Source organism: Chenopodium album, chromosome 16, assembly GCF_948465745.1.
Source record: "Chenopodium album chromosome 16, dcCheAlbu1.1, whole genome shotgun sequence".
NCBI classification, from domain to species: domain Eukaryota; kingdom Viridiplantae; phylum Streptophyta; class Magnoliopsida; order Caryophyllales; family Amaranthaceae; genus Chenopodium; species Chenopodium album.
Window position 1 is genome coordinate 6,345,746 of NC_137849.1, and position 20,844 is coordinate 6,366,589.

General features: G+C 33.3%; 1 long non-coding RNA gene across 1 annotated transcript; it reads left to right on the forward strand.

Annotated features, from left to right (window-relative positions):
• Positions 1 to 1,976: 1,976 nt before the first annotated feature.
• On the forward strand, positions 1,977 to 19,583 carry LOC145586190 (uncharacterized). Its single transcript, XR_014100820.1, has 4 exons — positions 1,977 to 2,429; positions 13,662 to 13,997; positions 18,810 to 18,875; positions 18,967 to 19,583. It is a non-coding gene; the product is annotated as an uncharacterized LOC145586190 (long non-coding RNA).
• Positions 19,584 to 20,844: the final 1,261 nt, after the last annotated feature.

Below are 20,844 nucleotides of genomic sequence, written 5' to 3' on the forward strand. Positions count from 1 at the left end.
AACCACCGTAGGAAATTGATCATATATAGAGTTTCACGAATTAGCAACAGTCTAATGTATGGAAAATTACAATCGATATTAAGCATTCGCTTGATTCATATAATTTATATCTGCGCGTAGACAGCGTTAGAAACTAGTTGAAAATCAAGTTTATGTAGCTCTTCTGCCGTTGAAGAGCCACAATAATGTTGGGGTAGAATTGGCTCTCCATTTTCACTCTCTTTGGAGAGCTAACTTCTTTGGGAAACAATAATAGAGCCCCATTAAGTAAATCGTATAGTGAGACAAACATTTTAACACAAATCTTTTCAAATTATTGTCGTACCTTGTCAGAATAGTCATCATTTATCGTATTGTTCGTATCATCTTAACCAATTATAATATCAATCTATTAAATATTTTAACTCTACCCGTTTATATCTCTTGCAGCGCAGACCCAGCTCAACGAAAATGGAGATTTAGTTCTAAATTTCATAACTAAAATTTGTTTCCATGGAAACTACTGTAGTTTTGCTGAGGGAGATATAAGAAGGAATGACTTCATTAACTATCATCAGCCTTTTTTTGTGTGTGAAAATAGGGGAATGAAAAGGTAACTGATAAAGTTGGAGATGGAAACTGAAAAAATAGGGCGGAGAAATGACAAAAAAAATAAAATAAAAAAAAGAAGGAACGAAAACTGATAAATAGTACGGAGTATTACCTCCGTCTTATAAAGAGTCTGTTATGTTCACCTAAATTTCACTTATTTTAGGTCTCATAAGTCCAAATACGTTCGGCTAAGGGTTAACCAAGTTCAAATTGCAACTGAAATAAGTATTAATACTCCATGTTTTAATAAGTGTTACATTAGAGATAGTGAGAACTTATTATAATTACGGACTTCAAAGTTCAGGTCTAATAAATTTAAATTACAACTATATATTGCTTTCGCTATTTTAAAAGATGCATCACTTTTATAGTAACAGTCTCCTTCGCATTCAAATCAAAAGTCCCAAGGTTTATGCGTACACAAGTTATCAATGGATAGATGGCTGAAAGAGTTGAGCACCGAAACATCTTAAAAAGATTCAGAGCTCTCTTTCCATATTTGTTGTTATTTTTGAAGGAACTCCGGGAATTAGTCCCTTTTCTGACAGTTGTTACAAAAATAAAAAATAATTTATTTTAAAAAAAAAAAATACCATTGATGGAGAGAAAAAATAAAAAGGCCTAAGTGATAAGAGGGAGATAAAAGACAATTTAGGGTTTGTTCAGTTCAGCTCCAATCAATTCAGTTCAATTTCAGCTCCTAATTCCTTCTCTCATAAAATATTCATTTCATCTCTATTAACTTCAATTCAGTTTAGCTCCAATCAATTCAGTTCTATTCAGTAAATGTAAACAGGTCCTTATTGACTAAAATAAAAAGTGATACATATGAAAAAAATAATGAGAAACAAATAAAAAAAACGGAGGGAGTATAAAATATAGAGGTATTGGGATTAGTGGAAGAATAAAAAATTGTAAAAATAAAAAATAGTTGAGATAATTGAAGGAGAGAGAATTTGAAATTAATAAAATATGATTTATGTTTGCACTAGGTAAGAGCAATGAATTAAATATTATAAAAGCATTCCAAATAAGGAAATAGAGCAAGTATTTAAAAAAACCAAAAATGAAAAGTGAAGCAAGTATTTAAAAATGAAGGGAGTTATAACATGTCCCCCATCACTAAATTCACTTGCATACACTCATAAAAGTGAAAAAGAGGGACAGAGGGAGTATAGTATATGAAAACATTTAAAATTATAACAATCAACCAATCATATTTGGCAGCATTTAAGAATATATCAATCAATCATGTTTGGCACCATTGAAGAAGTGAGTTTCACGAATTGGTAAGAGTCCAAATTATCAATCGATATTAGCCATTCACTTTAGGCTCGTTTGCTGTAATAGAAAATAATTTCTTGGAAAAATAATTCTCCATAGAATATAACTTTCAGCGGAAAACACAATTGTAAAAATATGTAAGTCCAAAGGCCTCTCATATAAAGGGGTGTGAATGTGTGAAAGAGTATATAACAACCACATTTCATTATGGAATGCAATCTATGGACGCGTACGTACATCATCAATGACATTTTTTTCATACACCATCATACCAATTAAATATCTTTACTGAACGCAAACTTATTACTCATTTAACGCAAATTCAAATAGCATTATTAATGTATCCACCCCACAACTTATTTTAAAGGGCCATCTTACTATATTTTACTTTACCACGTTAATATGCTTCAAAAAAGAAGACCCCCTTTGTGAGCTCCCAAGCTGTTGTACCTCCCTTCATGTTTGGTAACACCTGCAAGACAACATTCCAAGCAATAGCAACCATCTAGTTCTTTGTTTCGACGTGGGCGTTGTGAAATATTCACGTAGTCCAGGTAATATTTTAGCTCGTTTTAATCTTTATTTCTTGTTATTTTTAATTTCTTTTGTAGGTGGATTAGAAAGTATTTGTAGTTAATCGTGTTCTCATAAACCCAAAGATATATCTTACATAAAACCACCCCACACTATTACCAACGTCAAGAACTCCCTCAAAAAAAAATTAAATAAAATTTGTACCAGTAGATTAAAAAAAATTCATTTTACTTTGATTTGATTGAAAAAAAAAGGTCAAAAAAGATCAAAGTTACGAAACGAAAGGAGTAAGAGATATTAAGTCTGATAATTGCTTGGGAAAAAAAAAAGTAAGAGATCAAAAATCATTTTACTTTGATTTGCTTGAAAAAAAAAAAAAAAAAACACTTCAAAAATATCCAAGTGTGCGATTATTATGAAATGAAAGGAGTAAGAGATATTAAGTCTGATAATTGCTAAGCTTGTTAAAGATAAGTGGACTAATGAGATTCTTGTTACCAAGGTAATAAGGTCAGGTTTTTTTCTTTTTTTGGGTCTGAAAATGGAGAGATATATATGAAATAATATGCTTTTTTTTTTTTTTTGAGAAAAAGATGTAATATGCTTTAATTTCTAGAATTACATGGACTTTCAAGTCATACCCGTGTTTGGTCTCTTTGTATAGGATACAGTAACATAATATTTGACAATGTACTACATGAATCTAAATGTTGTACTGATGGAAAATAAATCATCAAGTTAATTTATGTTGTGCTATCATGGTACCATGATAATCTTCGTTTATTAGCCAAGTCCTAGCTGTAGAGATGATGACTTGGTGATACAATAGCTACTATAATCAATGTACTAAGGAGCATAACTTATTTTTTATTGAATTTTTTTTAAAACCATTCATGTAAATTATAACATATATATTTAGCTAACATATTTCCTTCCATAACTCCATTCCTAGATTAATTCATTTTTTGTTATATATATATATATATATATATATATATATATATATATATATATATATATATATATATATATATATATATATATATATATATATATAGTCAAACGAGAAGTTTCTTAAAATGAGAAGCATGAGAAGATTTTTTTTTTTTTTTTTGCATATATATATATATATATATATATATATAGAGAGAGAGAGAGAGAGAGAGGAAGGCTCATATAAGAACCCTCCTCTATATAAAAACTCAATCTTATATAAGAACCAATCTCAGCCCTTTATTAATTTTGATCTAACCATCTAAATGATTATTTAGTAATAGAAATTCTGTAATTTTGAGGAGTTCAAATTTAGAACATAGAAAAAAATTTAGAACATATGAAAATTTTTAGAACATAAGCAGAAAAAATTTATAACATAAGTAGAAAAAATTTAGAACATAAGAAAAAAAATTTAGAACATAAACAAACAAAAATTTAGAACATAAGTAGAAAAAATTTAGAACATTAGAAAAAAAAAATTTAGAAGATAGCAAAAATTTAGAACATAAGCAAATAAAAATTTAGAACATAAGAAAAATAATTTAGAAGATAAGTTGAAAAAATAATTTATAACATAAAAAAAATTTATAACATAAGCTGAAAAAATAATTTAGAACATAAGTTGAAAAAATAATTAAGAACATAAGTTGAAAAAATAATTAAGAACATAGGAACAAATTTAGAATATAAGCTAAAAAAAATTAGAACATAGGAAATAATTTAGAACATAAGTCGAAAACATTTAAAATATAGAAAAAAATTTAGAACATAAGCAGAAAAAAATTTAGAACATAGGAAAACGTTTATAACATCAAGTGTTCTAACATAAGAAAGGGTTCTTATACAAGGATGAGTTCTTACCAGATCTATCCCCTATATAGAGGAAGGAAGTTAGAAAACAATGGTGGCATATTCTGATTTACAAAACTGAGCTGAACTGAAATGGATTGTTTATGAGAGAAGAAATTAGGAACTGAACTAAACTAAACTGAACTGAACTGAATAGATTGGAGTTAAAGTGAACTGAAATTAAGCTGAAGAGAACATGCCCTAATTGTGTTTAATTAATGCGGAACAAGTCAACGAAAAATAAAAACGAGAAAAGAAATAAAGAAGATAAACAAAGTACACAAGGATTTACGTGGTTCGATCAAATTAGGCCTACATCCATGGGTGGGAGATTCGAGAGCTTCTTCACCATAATGGAGAAAGAATGAGAGAATAATACAAGGATTCCTAAATCTAATGGCTCAAAAAGGTATGGTCTAATTGATCAACTAAAGGGTCCTTTTATAACACAAGGAAACCCTAATAAAATCCTAATAAAACCCTAAATTGTTCCCCAAGTATACTCAAATAGCCATCATAGAAAGATAAAATATTAGGAAATCTCCCGTAAATTATCTTAGAAGAACCGAATGATCGAGCTATAGCTCGGCAGCTAGCTCAAGCCTGTCGCAAGTCCTCATAGGTCCAAGCTATAGCTCACTCGCATAGAGCTATAGCTCGCAACCTCGTCGCAACTTTCCAGCTACGTCAGGTCTTTGTAAAACGGTCATTAATTTCTTGTTTCTTATCAAAATTGGGTATACGACCTATCGTTGGAAAGCTCTTGAACCAATCTATCACATGTAACTTGAATCACCTCAAAATCACTTGTACTTTGAAAGATATCTACATTCAAATTTAGCCCTATTAGATTTCGAGTCACAATCTAACACACACACACACACAAATTCCTTATTGTAAAACACACTTGATCTCAAAAACCAATTTTTCAAGAGCCACCTTTACCATGAATATGGTTGTTGGCTCATTATTCTGGCTTGACCCTTAGCTTACACCACCACCGCCACCCGACCAGCTTTGTTGCCCTATCCCCACCCTAGCTAGGCCAACTTGCCAACCCGAAACTACTCATCACTAGCCCAAAACCCTGCCCTAACCACCTAAAAATCACCTACCCCACCCTAAACCACCCGTCACTGGCGTAAAACCCACCATTACCACCCAAAAACCAACCTTCTCACCCCATGAAGACCACCATACAAACACCTCTTCCCCTCTCCAACCCTTAAAACTCTCCTCCCATTCTCTTTCCTCATTTCCTTACATCTTTTTCGGTGGGGATGGGGATGAGGCAGGTGACTGGGGGTTTTAGCTAGGGATGGGGGTGGGAGAGGTGAGCATTACATGAGGAGGGGGTGTTCAATTCTAAAGCTTCAAAGGCATAGGGAGAGGTTTTTCAAGGTTTTGTTTGCCTGTTGGGTGGTTTGGGGTGATCGAAGGGGAGGGGCGTTTCAAAGGTAAGGAAAGAAGCGGTATGGTATTAAGGGGGGGAGAGAGGGGTCGCAAGAGTTGGGAGGGTGGTAAGGCGACCAATCTAATGTAGGTGGCGGTGGAAAGGTGGTGGCAGTGTAGGGTTCAACTACCATATTTTGTGTTAAGGTGGGTCTTTACAAGAAAGAGTAAAATCAGGTGTGTTTTAACCCCCCCCCCCCCCCCCCCAAAAAAAAAAAAAAAAAAAAAAAAAAAAAGGTGGTTCTAACAAATTAAAAAAAGTGTATTTTATAAGGTGGTCGTTGACAAATTTTCTTATATTCTATGCATTTCTACTTTCTGTGGAAATTTTCATCAAATTTGATTAGCTTTCGATTAGATTTGAAATTGTGGAATCGTATTATACATATCTACTCTTAGATTTGCCTTTGTTTTATAGGATGGATTTCCTAGATCTTGTAAGAGAGCAAATAGAATGATATGTGACATCTATGATATTGAAGGTTTGAACAAATTAAATAGGGTGAAAGGCTTGTTCGTTCCCAGATTATGTAAATGTTTACTCGTTTTGAACACGTCACGCGAAGGTAGGATTATTCTTTTTAATTTTTCATTTTTAATTTAACAAGAGGCATTAAAATTTATATTAATTGTAAAGTACATATTTGTTTTTCACATTGAAAAAGCTTTTGGACAAAAAAAATAAAAAATAAAAAATAAAAAAAAAAATAAAGTTAATTAAAAATAGTGCTTAATATTTGGAGTGAGTGAAAATTCCAGGTACCAAAATTGGAACTGTTGCAGTTAATAACTTATTGAACCGGTTACAACCAGTTTCAATTCCAATTCCCTATTTTTTGAAACCAAAACTAGTTGGATACCAATTACTCGACATATATTATAATACATGCATGAATTTAAAAAATAGGAAATATTGACGGGAATAATCCCTTTACTCGAATCGCCAAAAATAATCCCAATTTTCGATTATTTTTTAATAATCCGAACTTTAACTCGAATTTGCTTCATATGGTCCCAACAGGTCACCAACCTACATTAACCGTTTTCTTAGGCCATGTGTTGCATTCTAATTGGTTTAAATTTATTTATTTTTCTTAAAAAAAATATTATTATGATTATTAGGAAGTAATTAAGCCTACTTAATAATAATGAACATTTAAAAAAAAACACTTTTGTTTTAAGAACACTTAAAATAATAATAAACACTTACAAAAATAATTAACAACAAAAATACAACCACTCTCCCCCAACTACAACCCAAACCCACGCACCCTCCCTGCTGGTGCCCAGACTGCCCCTCCCTTACGCGTCAGCGCCGCCCCTCTCTCTTTCCATTTTTTGTCACTTCTACTGCTACTGCTCTTCTTCCATTTCTTGGATCTCAGAGAAAATTCAGATCTACCCATTATATTGATTTTATTTTTGATTTTTTTACTTGGGTATTTTGTAATGGATTCATAGCTTTCAATTTGACCCGAAAAAATACAAAAATGGTGAATTCAGACCCAGATAATTTACGAAGCCGGAATCCAAGAGTGTCGGAATCCTAAAGTGCTTGGCATTGATGTATCTTCCCACACCATGACTTTTTCTCAAAGGTTCCTGTTTAAAAGTTGTTATTTGTGAGATACAAGTCCAATAGCCTTGTTTCCCACTTTGAAGCCCGACGCCAGTTACCGGAGTATAAGTTTATCCTGTGGTTGTGCCAATTTTAATGTCGCCAATGCCGCCGACTTCATAGGCCAATAAATCTAGGTTTCGGCCTAAGTATTCCGGCTGTTCCTGCAGCTGCTACTCCGGCAAGGAGGAAGGGAAAGGGGGGACGAGGGAAGGGGTTGGGTTGGGCGGAGGTAGGGGGACGGGTGTAATGTAGCTGGGCTGGAGGGTGGTTAGTGGGAGAGGTGGTTTATTTAATTAATTAATTACATTAATAATAATTATTATTTATGTAAATAACAATAATAACAATAATTCAAAGTTAACCTGTATAACTGGTCACCGGTCAAGTAGAACTAATCAAAGCAAATTCGAGTTAAAGTTCGGATTATTTAAAAATAATCGAAAGTTGGGATTATTTTGGGCTAATCGAGCAAAGTTGGGATTATTCCTTTTAATTTTTCCTAAAAATATAAAAGTGTCGTGAAAATATGTAGTTAGTAAAAAAAAAAAAATTTAAAAAAAACTATTATTATAATCTTATAAAATTAAAAAAAAAATACTCGTTGCTTAATACATTTAAAGTATTAAATTAATAGCTAAAATAAATAAAAACACACCAAAATAATAAATTTTTAACAATGGTATATATAAGTGGGCCCAGAACCAACCGATACCCGGCGGTTTAAATACTAATTGCAAAATTTTAGGAACCGTTTAGACCGAACCGTTTAGACCAACTGCATTTCCTATTCCGAATTTCAAGCCCTGTTCGGTTCCTAAAATTTTAACTGCGTACTCCGTTTTCTCACCACTACATATAATGTTTGATTGGCAAAAGATAACGAAGTCTCTATGGCGTTAGATAACACTCCAATTATCGGTGGTAAAATTTTTTCATTTCATTTGTTCGATTGTCTAATTATATCTTTCTTAAAGTGCGTGTTAAAATGGTATATTGCAATTTAATAAAAATGGAAGGATTAACATATTTTAAAGTCAATTATTTTGCCTAGAACTTTGTGCCAGTAATAGCGCTTTAAAAATAGAGGGACTCTATCATTTTTACACTATTAGCTTCCTAAATTATTTAAACTTTTGACGGCCATTACTGAGTTCATATCTCAAATTCAATTCCTTATTCGATGAGTAAGGGATTAATCTTATTTGCTATCTAAGGGCTTGTTTGGCATCATTTTTTGTTTTCAGTTTTCTGTATTTTATAAAACAAAATACCAAGAACAGGACACGTGCATGAAAAAGGAGTTTCCACTTTTCTATTGTCAGTTTTCAAAATTATCATATACTACCTCCATTAACAGTTATTTGCGACAAAGGGGGTAGCACGGACTCCTAGGAAAAACTTTTAAGGATTGTTTAAGTGAGAATAATTGGGTGGAAGGGCATGTGATTAAGTCATAAAAATAGAGGGAATGGGGGGACCCGTTTTTTAAAAAAAGAGGAAAGAGAATCAGAAATTTTGTGGGATTTTGATTTCCCTCCTTAAATTTCAGCCACTTTTAAAATTTTACACTTTTTGCATCCAAATTTTTTCCCTTCAACTGAATGTTTCATTCAAGGGAGGGTATTTAAACCTGCCAAACAGAATTTGCAGTCCATAATATTCATACAAACCAAAAGTTCTACCCTAACCAAATTACAGAATGTTTTCCTTACAAAAGTCGGCATTAATTTTCTTCCTAAACTTCATTACAAACTGAACTAATTACCCTCCTACTATTAATTAGTGCTAGGTTAGAAGCAGCAACAATATTCTTCAAGTCTAACTCTGGTTCAGTTTAAGTACTTCAAACAAAAAACATAGTAGTCCCAACTTCATCACCATTACTGAAATCTGCAAGCAAGAGAAGTTGACACATTAAAATGTCAAATTATGTCAATGATGAATTTTTTAGCATAGATCAGTTGCTAAATGAAGAAGCAACAATGGAGGAAAGTGATTCAAGCTCCATGGGAGAAGCTGACAACCAAAGTCAAACTATGGGTAATGATAAAGCAATGCCACAACCCAAAGGTAGGAAACAACTTACTGTCATGCAAAAAAGAGAGATTGTTGATGCTATTCTACACAACATGGATGGTCAGGATCTGCCAAGAGGCTTTCAGTCACAACAAGCAAGGAAATTCAATGTTCACAGGTCATCAATACAGAGATTATTCAAAGACATCAAGAGGCAAATGGCAGAGCGGAATGTGATAGATGTCAAAAGCAAGAAGCTTGGTAAAACTGGACCCAAACCAACAGAGTATACAGATGAGTTTCTGCAGTCAGTTCCTTTGTACAAAAGGACAATAGAGAGAAGCTATGGGGCTGCTCTTAACATATCACATGTGACCATTCACAAGCTATAGAAAAAGGGGAGGCTCAGGACACATACAAGCACAAATCACCCGACCCCTCACATCCAACCACAAGGTGGCAAGACTAAAATGGGTGTTAAGTCATCTGCTGCCTGCTAAACATAACAGCAAGCCAAAGTTTGATGATTTGCAGCACTATGTACACATTGATGAAAAATTGTTCTACCTGAACCCAGAGACAAGGAAGTTCTACTTGCTTCCAAATGAACCTAATCCATATAGGTGCCAACAGTCCAGAAGATTCAAGGTAAAAGGCATGTTTATGTTGTGATTGGCAAGCCAATTTTTAACAGACAAGGAAATGTGCTACATGATGGAAAATATGGAATCTTTCCATTTGTTTATGAGACTACTGCAAAGAAAAAAAGCAAGAACAGAGAAGCTGGAGCTGTGGAAATTAAGTCAACACAGAATGTAAACAAGGATGCAATCAAGGAAATGCTTCTCAAGAATGTGATTCCAGCAATCAAAAGTAAATGGTCACCTCATCTGTCCAAGGACATTTGGATTCAGTGGGATAATGCCAGACCTTATCAAATTCCTAAGGATGAGGAATTCATACATGCATGTCAGTCAGAAGGGTTCAACATTCAGTTCATTTATCAACCAGCACAGTCACCGGACTTGAATGTGCTAGAACTTGGATTGTTCAATGCAATACAGTCCATACAGTACCAATCATTCCCTAAGAACTTGGGGGAACTCATTGACAAAGTCAAAGAGGCTTATGACTTTTTTAATCCTGTACTAAACAAGTACAACTAGATAACACTACAATGCTACATGGAAGAAATACTGAAGCATCTAGGTGGCAACATTTTCACCCCACCACACAAAGGGAAGAAAAGGCTGGAAAGACTAGGCTTGCTACCAGAACAACTAGATGTGGAGAGGGTTGTGGTTCAACAAGCTGTTGAACACCTCAACACTTTATTCATACCAATTACAGGGGAAGGAAATAAAGAAGATGAAGGGATACAAGTTGATGCAGATTGAACACATGTGAGACACAAAGTGAAGTTAACAGACTGCCACATATAACCAATGAAGACTATGGAAGCAAGTGGTGAAATACTAGGTAGTATTTATTGTTTTTGGTTTTACCACACTTTAAAAGTAATTGGTTATGTGTATTTTGTTAAAATTCAGGGCATATGTTATAAGGCAGTTTGAACAATCTTCTTTTGAATATGTAAAAACTTTTGAACAACTTAATGATATGAAGTTGGTTTGTTTTATGTGCAACTACTGCTTACATTATGTCTGTGAGACACATACACATACATTTAAATCCATTAGAGGGTGTTGGTTTATGACATAATTGCATAAGTGGTTCCCTCAACAACAACTTGCATATGAAGTTGTTGGAGCAATTCCAACTTTACAATTTTAAGTGTCAACTGAGTCCCTTCATCATTTGGATTTATCACAGAATAGGAGACTCACACATTAAGGGACTCACACATAAATGGACTCATGAAGGGACTCAAACATTTAGGCAGCAGTGGTTTGTTCTCTCTTAAAATAGTCATTGAGAACAAAACATAAGGGACTCATACATTTAGGCAACACTGGTGTGTTCTCTCTTACTATAGTCATTGAGAACACACATTAAGGGACTCATACATACAGGGACTGAACTGCATAAACATGTAACAGCAATCACAGTGTGCTACTATGTCATCATCATCATTCATCATATCACAATTCCCAAAGCCATTGTATGCCAATAATGCACAAAATCAACCTAAGAAGTAAGAACAACAGGCCATAGAAGAGTAACATCCCACAAAAGAACATATACACAATATCAGGCCATGAATATCAAAAATCAAACACCTCAAATACCTCAACCATAGTACACAATTACACAATCACTATCTGCATATTTTCAACAGAAGCCACACATAACAGGAAATCATATGCCCCAAGTATATCATAAATAGCCATAGGTTATCAAAAATAGCCAAAAGCCAAAGAGAATCATAAATAACCAATAGGGTACAAAGTTTATCAAAAATTTGGGATGGCAACCAAAGATGATGTTACATTAGCAACAGGGGACAGAGTTAATGATAAATAGCCAAACCTTATCATAATTAGCAACAACAACCAAATCTTATCATAAATAACTAAAGCTTATCATTAATTAGAAACAACATCCAATTCAATCATAAATTTGAGGAATCAATATTCATAGCTTTTCATAAATACCCAACAAATTCACAACAGCAGCCCAGTAATTCACAATAGCAGTCCAAAAATTCCCACATTCTGAATTTATCAATAATTAGCAGGAATTACCACACATATCCCACAAATTACCAACAATAGGCCACCAATTATCAAAAACATGGAGCATTCAATAAAAACAGGAAGAATATAAGCTAAAAAAGCCATGTATCACAGTCAACAAACAGATCCAGAACTCAGAATAATCTCAAGCAATAAATTTAAACAAGAAAGGGTCAGAAATGTGTTACGCTACGGCATTAGTTCGACCCATATTTGGAAAGGTTGTACTCCCCCCCCCCCCCCCCCAATCAACATCATCGTCCCTAAACGCGCCAGATCTACCCCTTTTCTTGCCGAAAACAGCACCGTTGGCCTTCTCAGGGACCAACTTCTTCCCTCCATCCTCCTTTTCAAGGGACTCAGATTTGTCAACCGCAAAAGGGGACTCAGCATCATCGTTGTTGACAACTTGAACAACAGTAAAAAATTTCAGTCGTACCCTAAGTGTTGTTTCCCAGATCTGCAAGGTTGGAGCCCTCACCTTCCTCATCTGAAGCTAAAGGAGCAAGCTTTGCACCACCACCGAACTTTCGTTTCCTCTCCATGTAGATTTGTGTTCGAACCAACTTCATTTTTCTAGTACGACGCTGACATTTGTAGGTCGCAATAACATCCTCATTTGGTTTCTTCTCGTTTGGGGGACTCATTTTTGATAAATTTTCAAAGGTAAAGCAGATCTGAAGTCAGAGAAGGTGCTGAAACAAGTGAAATTAGGGTTTGGAGAAAGAGGAGAGAGAGTGAGGTAAACCAGATTAGAAGAAGAGAAGAGAGAGAGTGTAGAAATCTAGAACGTTTCCCAGATTTAAAGGCTTCAACACCCATATTAATGGAAGTGGTTGAAGCTGTATTGATGAGGTTAGGTGAGGAGATGAGTAGATCTGATGAATTGATGAAAATAGGGTGTTATTAGATCCTTAATTTTGGTGGGAGTCATTAGTTTAGATGTGAATATAATAGAGATAATTAATTAGAATAAGAAAGTAAGTTAGGTGTTAATCAGTTTTTAATAAGGTCATTTTGACAGCCAAAAAAGGAAAAAAAATAAAATTGTTGCAAATAATAGTTAGCACCCATTTGGGTAAATGTTGCAAATAACCGTTAACGGAGGTAGTATTTAAGGGAATTTTGCATAAAACCACCTTTTAAATTTTGTTTTTTTACATATAACCGCCTTTTAAAAAAATGTTGCAAAAGATGACCAATTTTAAAAATTTTGTTGTAACTTACCACCAATTCAATGTAGACCAGTCGATGAAGTTGGCTAAAAAAGTGGTAAGTTGCAACAAAAAATTTTAAATTAGTGGTATTTTTGCAACATTTTTTTTAAAGGTGGTTATATGCAAAAAAAAAAAAAAAAAAAAAAAAAAAAAAAAAAAAAAAAGATTTAAAAGATGGTTATGCAAAATTTCCAATATTTAATAAGTTTGACTAATTTTTTTATATCATATGATTTTAAAAAACTAAAAACCAAAAAATAGAAAACCACAGCGATGACAAAAGAACCCTAAAACATTGCTTCTATAAATGGTACTAATTATCATTAGCACAGCTTTTCGTTAGATTGAATTGGATTGGTAAATTTGGTTTAATGTGCTGACTACTGGATTGTCATTTGATTGTAGAGCTGCAGCTGCAGTTGGCGCTGCTTTAATGATGGGAAACGATATGTACAAGTTCAGCCGATCCCCTAAGGGACTTGATAGTGGTCGAGGATGACCAAACGAAGAGTTCCTCAGATACACAGTAAAGAACATCCTCAAAGAGTCAAAAGGGTTCAAAGACAGATTGGATTGAACCATCAATGCTTTGAGCTGAGGATCGATATTTTTTAATTTGCAGTGTATCGGAGGAACTCTTCGTTTGGTGATCCATGTCTATGTTTACATCGAGACCACTCTTCGTTGGCGGAATTGCAAGCGTGAGAGTGGATGAAAGACTCTACAGCAATGCAGCCATAGGTAATAAAGAACTCTGGAAACTAATTCAGGCACTAGAAAGCTGAAAACTAAAGCTAAGGGAGAAAATGATTATTAAAAAAGAAAAAAAAAAAAAAAAAAAAAAAAAAAAAAGCTTGAAACATTCAGAAAAATTATACAAATGAAAACGCTATACTAGCACTTTAATCCTCAATATCTAGGATGCTAGGTAGCTCAAAACAAGCACTAGACAAAACTGAAGACTTGAAGTTTGCCTATCTAAACCATTTACTAATCCTCCGTGTTTTAATAAGTGTTACACTTTGACTGGCACATAGTTTTAGGCAATTTAATTGATTTAAATAAAATAAGAAGTAAGTGGGGTAATTTGAGACTTTAAATATTAAAAAATTGTAAAAGAAAGATAGTGGGGTTAATACTTAATAGTTTATTGAAAAGTAATCAATACTACGTATATCATATGAAATAAATAATAATAAAAAAAATAGTAGTGGGTTTGGGTGGGAACCATGAGAGAATAGAGATAATATAAAAATGTAGTTTTCTTAACCAAAAAAAAAAAAAAAAAAAAAAAAAAAAAAAAAAAACCCTAGCAAATGCTAGATTTAGATGTCTCATTGTAACTTGATGATACTCTTATATTAAACCGTAATTGAGCCAATCTCGGGTTTGGGTCGAGATCAGTTAAGTCAATAATTAATTGGTTATGTTTGGATTGAGTCATCTTAGGTCAGGTCATGTTCGGGTTAACTCAGGTCTCGAGTTGGTTTGAGGTAAGGTCATGAATCTTAAGGTCAACTCAGGTTAGGTCATGAATCCTAAGGTTAACTCAGGTCTCGAGTTGGTTTCAGGTCGGATCATATCCGATTCGAGTCACCAATTTCTTGGGTTCAAACAGGTCAGGTCATGATCAGGTTCAGGTTAAATTTTCGAGTAGGGTCAATTTTTGACAGCTCTACAATTAAGTACTCCTTTCATGTTTTAATAAGTGTTACACTTACTAAATGCAGTAATGTTTTAATAAGTGTGACACAAATTGCATTTTATCTATTAGTGAATCTATACTTTTACTAGAAAACAGCCAAACTACTACGGAAAAAATCCATCGAAAACACCCTGTTTTCTGTCAAAAACCCGTGTCCGGCGAAATTTCCATCGAAATAGGTTGTCGAAAAACATTTTGTAGGAAAATCGACTTTTTCCGAAGGAATTTCCATCAGAAACACTTTTCTGACGGAATACAGTTCGTTGGAAGAGATTTTACGGCATTGAAAAGTCCGTCGGAAATTTCCGACGGACTGTAATCCACAGGAAATTACCAATGGGAATTCCGTCGGAAACTCCAAGGAAGAAAAAAAAACACCGCACCACTGCTGTCAGCCCCCACCTCCACCACGCCTAACCAAAAAACACGCTTTAACCCACCAGAAGTACCACCTTAACCCACCAGATCCACCACCTTAACCCACCTAACCTAAACCCACCACCTTAACCCACCCTAACCCGAACCCACCCACCAGACCGACCACCTTAACCCACCCTAACACGAACCCACCCACCAGACCGACCACCTTAACCAACCTAACCCTAACCCACCTAAAACCACCCAACTAACCCAAATCTATCATCTAAAGCCAACTAATTCGAACCCACCCACCTTAAACCACCCAACTAACCCAAACCTACCACCCTAAACCCACCCAAACAAAACCCAGATCTACCACTACCACCCTAACCCTACCTATTCCGACCAACTACCCACCTAAAACCACCACAACGACCACCCAAAACCACAATTAAAATCCAAAAATTAACAAAACAATTAAAAATAATTAAAAATAAGAAAACATACCTTTAAAATCGAATTTTGCTTTGAAAGTCACCACGAATTTGGTTTAATATGGCCAAATTCGACCATGAAAACTATAGATCTAGAGTTTTCATGGTCGAATTTGACCTGAATAACCATTAATTTCTAGAGAATACCGCACCTCCATGCCGGTGAGAAAGAAGACCAAATCAACACCCCAACCCCACGCCAGTGACGAAGAAAATAGACGAGAAAAGAGAAGAGATAAAGGAAAAGAGAAGAGGAAAGAAAAGAGAAAAAGTAAAGGAGAAGAGAGAAAGGGAAGGAGAAGAAGAAAGAGAAGAAAAAAAAAGAAGGAGAAGAGCAGACAGAAAGAAGGAGAAAGCGCAGAGAACGAAGGAGAAGAGGAGAAAAAAAAAGAAAAGGAGAAAGAGAGGCGGGAATAGGAGGAGGAGTTTAGGGTTTGGTAAAAAAAGGTTTTTATTTTTTTTTTCCGTCGGAAATTTTCGACAGATTTATGTTCCGTCGGAAAATGTAATTTACGACGGAAACATTTGTCGGAAATTTCCGACGGTTTCCAATGGAATTGTTGAATTTGTCGGAAATTTCCGATGGAACAAAAATCCATCGGAAATTTCTCTTTTTCATACGAAATTTCGTGTCTGTCGAAAGCAATCTGTCGAAATTTACCAGTTTTCTAGTAGTGTATATATTAAAAAGCTTTCCCAAAAATGTCAATGTATCACATGTACCCATTCTCGCACTAAAATCACACCACATTCACAATCATTGTTTTATGTCATAATTAACCAAAATGCATGCAAAGAGATTTGAACCTTAAACTTTCTTAAATAAAGACAATATTTATTACAATCTTAATCACAAATAAATCATGTTCTATGTATACTATAAATATATATATTAGAATGTATCATAAAGTGAACTTAATCCAAAATAATTTATTGTTGTCATGGTATTATATATTTTATTGACAAATAAAAAGTCAAGATCGAAGTCTTTCAAGTTATTTAAGAGGAAAAATAATATTCCCTCCGTCCCTTATTAATAGTCCCTTATGGGCAATTTTCACGGGAATTAATAAATATAAATAAGTAATAATAAAAGTACATTGAAAAGATAAAATTTTATTGGGTATATAAAAAAGTAGAAAGAGTACATGGAAAAGCAAAATTTACATGAAAAATTAAATTTGCACAAATATTGTTGCAAATAGGAGGGGATTTTGGTAAAAAAAAAAAACAAAAAATAATAATAATAATAATAATAATAATAATAATAATAACAATATTAATGGTACTTGAAAAAAGCAAATGAGACTATCATATTGGGACTTAAAATTGACCATAAGAAACTATCAATAAGAGATGGAGAGAGTAATAACACTCGGAGCAACGTCGGGTCACACACTAGTCTATACTAATATATTAAGAGGCGTTTATAAAAACGTCCATGCGTCATGTAGACTCTTCCAAAGTACGCCACGTCACTTCACTAACAATTCATGACGCCACGTCAATTCACAAACACTTGATGATGCCACGTCACCTACCCAACATCTATCACAACATGTCACATCATCACTAAATATAAAAAATATAAAGATAAGAGGATTCGAACCCCAAACCACTTACAGCAAAATTGACTATTTAGCCATCTAAGCTAATTATCAAACATGTTAAAAATATGAAAAAGAAATATGTATAACATGTTAAATATATATATATATATATAACCACATGGTTTAATTATTTAAGAAAAAAAAAACACATATTTATTCAAAGAAAACTAAATCATAAATTAAAATGTATACTTTTAATTAAGTTTCAAGGCCCAAAAACTAGTTACTTAATTAAAACTATCAACAAAAGTCTGCACCAAAGTACCAAACAAAAGAAAGCCAACACATTAGATGCAAACATCTAAACATAATAATATGGGGTCGTTGACCCTTGGGCCTGGCAGCGGCTAATATCAAACAATATTCAACTTTAATCTTGTTAATTTTTTAGATAACATAATAGGGTTTGAATAACCTAAGCAAGAAAGAGGAGATTTTGGTCCACAATCATGGCCCAATGAAGTTCCATGCTAAAATCGACTGGTTATGATTGGAGTTACTCTTCTATCTTATAAAGTCAAATAATATCTTCTCCTACTACAATGTAGGACATTCAGAAGTGAAAACTAAAATGGGTTTTAGCAAATTTAACGTTGTGGAGAACCTTTTATATATACCCGAATACATATAGATATAAGTGTTGCCAAAGAGTATATTAAATGAGCATAATAATATAATATAATATGACCTTGCTACCGGGTGTATATAACAATTTTCAAAAGTTTTGAGTTGACAATCTTCAAACATACAATTAATTGATTTATGTTTGACAAAAGTCGCAAAACTATTCAAATCCAAATAAAAAGGAATGAAGTAGAATAGTAGATGTGCCAACTTATGGCTCAGTTGGCCCATGGTAGTTGTGTCTTGGTAGCCCATGTCCATGTTATATTTTTTTAATGGGCCGTGCATATAAGCGGTGAACATAATGTCTTGGTGTGTATACACTTAAAAAAATTTATTTATTTTCTGATTTTGATATAGTATTTAATTCAGTTTTACTACAATAAGAATTTTATACTATAACAAGAATTTCTATCCGAGGATAAAAGCTACTCCGTTTTTATTTAATTGAAATCATTCTATTTAACGCACTTTTTTAAAGATTAATATCTTTAATTCTCGGCATTGTAAAATTATAAAAAGTGAAAAATATACCTTAAGGCGATTCAAACAAAATCTCACTTGACCATGTTATATCCTAGATATAAATCACAAAAGTTAGTCAATGTGTGATTTGTTAATATTGTAAAAGTCAAATAGTATTAACTAAGAAAACAGAGGAAATATATCTTACTAAGTAACAAAATAAAACTATATATTACGGAGTATTATTATCTTTCTTTCGAGTTAAACTGTAATTTTGAATTCCATTTTCATACAGGTTGCCAAAGAAAATGTTGATGTTGTACAATAATGGATTACAATTTCGCAACCATGCATACTAAAGGTAGTTGCCCGTTGAAGTCATTCTGTTTATGTAATATACAGAAGTTTGTACATAGTAGCTCTAGTGACATATTTCGTTTCTGCTTATACAGGTTCGTTTGACATTGAAGAATTCTTATGATCACGGCTTACTTTCTCATAATTCGTTCGTTTTCAATAACTTTTTGCAATATATCTGGTAATAAAAAGCTTGATTCTATCATATATAGAATACATTCCCCTGCAAATTCTTAATAAATGGGCATGAAACACCTTAAACATATCTACATAACGACGCGACGTGTACACGTGACTTGTGACCCTTCTAAAATCAATTTTGGTGTCACCTTTTTTTTTAAATTTCAATATCCCAAAAACAGAAATTTCAAGTAGTAAAGGGAATATTTGGAAACTGGATTAATATCCACCACTGTAATATTTCAAGTGATAATCGTTGAGTTTCTAGGCACATTCGCAGACACAGTGCCACTTAACTGCAAGTTGTGGTTACTAAGTGTAGGAATTGGAGCAGTAAGCTTGCTGGTAGCTGTTTTGCTGAAATGTATCCCGGTCGACAACCTTGGGTATCCATCTAAGCACCATGATGGTTATGAAGAGCTGCCTGCAGGCGGTCCAGAACAGAACTAAATTTGGACTAACACACGTTGATAAGCTTGCTTTTTTATTTAAAGAAACAATTAGTAGGAGCATAACACTAGTTCTAGCTTAAAATGCGCCATTTTTAACTCCGTCCATGATTTTTGAAATTATATGTCAAGCACACATCGCATACATTCAAATGTGTTAAAAAATGTAAACAATTACTCCGTACCTACAATAAATCCGTATATCTTATATTTTTCTTAAATTATATATATGCAATGTCAAAGGTCGTCAATTATTAAAATTAATCTAAAACGGGAGTAATAGAATTGAATTTTTTTATACTTAGCTTGGAACACTAAAATGGAAAGTTTCCATTATCCCGGCTTTTATGCAGTTCATGCAAATAAAATTTCATAAAATTTAATTATTTGAATTCAACAACAAAATTAAAAATAAAATTACAAAATAATAATAGAGCATGTGGCAGGAAATAACAATAATGGATAAAATTAGGAATATAAAAAAAGCATGTGACAGGAAATAATGAACGACATTTGGAACATAATCTCTGAACACATCATAGAATGACGAGCTGCCTAGGCAATGCAAAACACGTTAATGTTGTCAATTTTCAAAAATTATTTTTCATCAAAAAAAATAAATAAAATTGTAAATTATTTATACTGTATTTAAAATAATAATTTCCCAATTGCCATGTACTCCAAGACAATCAGAGAAACTCAAACCTTTAAGAAACTCAAACCTTTAACTTACTCATACAATTGCGACTAAGGAGGTGGAGGGAAGCTTCTATGTAGCAACAGAGTTTTTCGTCTATTTTTTCCCAAATATTATGAATAACAAGATTAGTGTCTAATAATTATAAAAGTATTAAGGAAAATCATATTGTAAAATGATTAGATTACATAAAACTAAAAATAACAATCATATACAGTCATATGTGCAATATAAAATGGAAAATTTGACAATTACTACCACGTATTAATGTCATTTTGAAAATTACTACCACGAATTAAAAATCTTGTGAATTACTTCCATAAAAAATTTAAATTTTTTTATTTTACTACCAGACTCCCACCATTTATGACGTCGTCTTTTCTTTTTAACCCATATTTAACCCTTGGCTAACCATTTAAACGACCCAAAAAAGAAGGAATAATAAAATCCCTCCTAAACCATGGTTACCCTATTCAATGGAGGTCAAAGGTGAAAGGGTCAAAGTGGAGTTATGAGAGAGAAATAAAGGAAAGGGGGTAGTTTAGCTAGGATAACCATGGGTTATAGAGATTTAATTTTCTTTTTTTTAAGGGGCATTTAAATGGCTAATCAAGGGTTAAATGTGGATGTGAAAAGATGACGTCATA